Raw genomic sequence first — 4,890 nt, 5'->3', positions numbered from 1 at the left:
TCTTCAGTAAATTGATCCACTAGGGGCATGAATTCGCTCTTTCCCCAATTTATGGTATAGCCAGAAATGCTGCCAAAGGAATTTATATATTCAGTAGGATGGGAATAGAGACCACTGGGTCGTCTAGACAAGTAAGGAGATCATCCGCCTACAGGGTCACATGGGTCTCAATACTGCCCAACTTAATACCTTTAATGTGTGGGTGGCCCCTCATGTCAATTGTCAGGGGCTCCAGTGCTATGTTAAGCAGCAGGAGGGACAATGGGTCCCCTTGGCGAACACCACATTGCAGGGAGAACGGATTGGATTTATCCCCATTTGTGAAAATGGAAGATTTTGGATTGGTATATAATATTTTAACCCATTCTATAAAAGTGTCGCCGAATCCAAACTTCTTGAGTGTTGCAATTAGATAGGGCCACGCTATCATATCAAATGCCTTGTGGGCATCTAGAGACAGTATAGCAGCTCTATCATCTTTCCCATAATCAGCATACAAAATATTGAGAATTTTGCGGACATTACAAAAGGAGTACCTGCCCGGGATAAATCCCGTTTGGTCCGGGTGAATGATATTTACTATATGCTTACCGAGCTGATTTGCTTACACTTTTGTAATTATTTTCAGATCATAATTTAGTAGTGCAATGGGCCTATAGCTTCCAGGGTCCATTTCGTCTTTATTTTTAATAAAACACAGATATTTGCTTCACTGAGAGAGCGTGGGAGCCTCTTGTTTATAAAGGTATCACGAACCATTCTCAGCAAAGTCGGTGTAAGGACATCTTGGAAGGCTTTGTAGAACTCTGGCCCAAACCTGTCAGGTCCAGCTGCCTTACCGGTGGGAAATGCTTTGATGGCATCCTGTAACTCAGACAGTGAGATTCCAAATCTAAATTCTCCTTGAAAGCTGCATCTAATTGTGGGAAGTAAAGTGGATCAAAAAACTTACCAAAATCTTCCTATGTGGCTGTTGATTTGGAGGTGTAAATTTCTGACTAGAACTCACTAAATCATTTGTTAATATCCTTTAATGCTTAGGATACTATATGCATAAGGATCAGGCCAGATTTGGATATTATTTTGTAAATGGCTCGTTTTGCTTGTTCTCCTTTTAACTGCCTTGCCAATAACTTCTGTGGTTTGTCTCCCAACTCAAAATGTCGCTGTTTAAGTTTATGTAGTATGTTGCCAATTTGTTCCCCTAGAATGGAGTTGTATTTGTATTTTAATTTGAGAATGTTATTATAATCTGATTGGTGCAAAGAATTTTTTGGGGGGTGTTTCTTATTTACTCCATTTTTCATAATTACTATGAGTTTGGGAGGTTATTATATATGGATTATCATCTATTTGTATTTATACCTTAACCTATTAATTATGTACTCTCAAGCTCTCTGTATTCATGTTTCATTTAAGTTTGTTTAAAATTAAAAAAAAAGATTTAAAAAGAAAAAGGAAATTGTGTGTGAGCGAAGAAGGGGATCATCTGTGGTGACAGAGCTCTGTGTGATATTTACTTTGCACTGCTAGGAAACTAAAACAACCCCTGCAATCATAACATTATTTAGCTCAAGGAATCTAAGACAGAATTTCAGAAGTATTGCTGGGATCCACAAAATCGTCAAACACCTTGGGTTTGTGAGAAATTTTAAAAGCATTAGAAATAATGATTTACAATAGTACATCAGGTATTTTGTTAATGGATTCCAATTTTGTTATGTAATAGCTAGCCAAGAGTAAGTGTTCTCTACTAACGACATTTGGGAAAATATTATCTTGATACTAATGTGGTGAATGGAAGTTGATTTCTAATGTCATTGACATTGTTTACTTTACAAATATACATTACAACTGATTCTGTGATACTTGTTATACTGGCTGTTCAAACATTTTCTTCATCTTCTGTTTCATTTAATAATCTATAAACAAGATATAGAGCCATTTACCAAGCACAGATTTCAGCATCAATGCATAGATTGCTTTCTGATCTATGGATGCAGTCGAGTCAATGGGGGAGGGGGGCGCGGATGCATGGAAGGGTTAGGGATTGCAATTCATGAGGAAGTGGCCCCAGTTCTGGGAAAAGAAGCAGCAATTTGTTGGAGTGGGGCTATCAGAACTAATGGTGCTACCAAATCGAACAAGCAGAATTATAGATTAAAATGTAAAATGCATAACAAAACAGGAGGTTGTGTGTGGTGGTAAACAAAAAGTATGCTATTCCAGAGTTAAAAGTTAGAAGCAGTGAAATGTCAAAATCACTTTGTCCTTTCCATCCACTCAAAGTTTTAAAACAGTTCTCAGTATCACTAATTAATCTCGCCATTCATGGTCATAAAATGGTCTCTTGCCTCAGCATCTGACACTATCCGCATTTCCTCATCTCCACTATGGGACTGTAGGTGAATGGGATGTTGCTCACACCCATTTCCCATCTGTGCTATTGTCCCCCCCCAAAGTGTCATCGAGCACAGACACAGGACCTTTGGCCTTGATAACCAAGATGCCTTTCCCCCGCTAGTCCTATTTGGCTGTATTTGGCCCATATCCTCTGGGCCTTTTCTATCCATGTACCTGTCCAAATGCTTTCAAACACAGCAGTTTTACCCACCTCTACAGCTTCCTCTATACATTCTATATATTCACCACAGACAGAGATAAATTTGCTTCTCATGTCCTTTTTAAGTCCCTCTCACCTTAAATCAACATCCCTAGTTTTAGTCTCCCACCCTGAGAAAAAGATTGACCTTACTACACCCCTCATGATTTTATGTATGTCTACAAGCCCTCAGCATACTACACTTCAGAAAGAAAAAGTTGTAGCTTATCCAGCCATTCTTTCATAGCTTAAAGACATCCTCCGGAATCTTATCTGTACGCCTTCCAGCTTAATGATATCTTTCCTATAGCTAGGTAACCAACATTGAGCAAAAAACCCATGCAGTCCGCTAGGCTGAGGGGGATAAACAACTATTATCCACCATTGGTAAACCGAAAATTGCAGTAATAGGATGCGGTTGCAATTTGATATTCAGAACTGTTGAAATAGTACCAAAAATATCTTTCCAATAATTTTGCAAGCAAGGGCAAGACCAAAATATGTGGATCAATGAAGCAACTTTAGAATGACATCTTTCACAGGTTGGATTAACATAAGAATAAAATCGAGCAAGTTTATCCTTGGATATGTGAGCCCTATGTACAAACTTAAATTGTATTATATTTAGCACAAATAGAAGAAGGATTGACTAATTGTAAAATTTACTCCCACTGTTCAGTGGGTATAAGACAAAGAAGTTCTTTTTCCCATTCCTTCTTATTTTTTTCTGATACTCCTGGCTGTATTTTCATGATCATATTATAAATGATGGCTACTAAACCCTTCTGGCAAGGATTCAGAGCTAAAAAAATTTCCGTAATGTCCATCGGACATAATTTTGGAAAAGACTGTAACATATTATTCAAGAAAATTCTAACTTGCAAGTATCTAAAAAAATGAGTTTTAGGCAAATTATATTTATTGGATAGCTGTTCAAAGGACATAAAACTGTTATCTAAAAATAGATCACGAAAACATTTTATACCTTTTGTTTTCCATAATACAAAGGCTTGATCCATAAAAGAGGGCTGAAAAAAAAGTTAGATATAATAGGGCTTGGTAAGATAGATTTATTCAAGCCAAAAAATTTACGAAATTGAAACCATATTCGTAATGTATGTTTAACTATAGGATTAGTTATTTGTTTATTCAATTTAGATAAAGCAAAAGGAAGCAAAGATCCTAAAATAGAAAACAATGAGAAATCTTGTACAGATTTACATTCCAAATTTACCCATTGTGGGCAAGGTGCTATAATCGATTCTTGTATCCAAAATATTAAATATTGAATATTAACTGCCCGATAGTAAAATCTTAGGTTTGGCAAAACCAAACTACCTTCGTTCTTAGGCTTCTGTAAATATTTTTCACTTAATCTAGGATTTTTATTCTGCCACACATATGAGGATATTTTGGAGTCAATAATATCAAAAAAGATTTAAGAATAAAAATTGGTAATGCTTGGAATAAATATAGAAATTTGGGTAACACTATCATTTTAATAGCATTAATTCGACCAACCAATGACAAAGATAATGGGGACCACCTGATAATAAGTTGCTTGATTTGGTCAATTAAAGGTACAAAATTAACTTTAAATAAATCCTTATGTTTTTTGGTAATTGTAATACCCATATAAGTAAAATGATCTGTGACAACTTTAAATGGTAAGTGTTTATAGATTGAAACTTGCATATTAATGGAAATAGTTTACTCTTATTAAAATTCAGTTTGTAGCCAGAAAAGCTACTAAACTGAGCAAGCAAGGATAAAATGGCAGGAATAGATCTCTCAGGGTCAGATATGTATAGTAACAAATCATCAGCATATAAGACTCTTCCCTACGAGTAATACCAAAAACATTAGGTGATTCACGAATGGCAATCGCTAATGATTCCAAAGCAATGTCAAATAATAAAGGACTTACAGGACAGCCTTGCCTCGTACCACGGGATAACTGAGAAAAAGGAGATCTCTGATTATTGGTAAGAACCGAAGCCAAAGGTTTATAATATATGAATTTAATCGATGATATAAATTTCAAACTAAAATTAAAATTCTGCAACATATTAAAAATAAATATGGCCATTCAACTCTATCGAACGCTTTTTCAGCATCTAAGGAAATAAAACATTCTGGTATTTTAGATGAAGGAGTATAAATTATATTAATTAATTTTCTGATGATAAAAGATGAATAACGGTTTTTAATAAATTCGGTCTGGTCTTCAGAGATAATTTGAGGTAACATATTTTCAAATCTAGTGGCCACAATTTTGGTAAAAACCT

The sequence above is a fragment of the Hemitrygon akajei genome, chromosome 13, assembly GCF_048418815.1.
Source record: "Hemitrygon akajei chromosome 13, sHemAka1.3, whole genome shotgun sequence".
Lineage (NCBI taxonomy): Eukaryota > Metazoa > Chordata > Chondrichthyes > Myliobatiformes > Dasyatidae > Hemitrygon > Hemitrygon akajei.
This window is presented reverse-complemented; position numbering follows the sequence as displayed.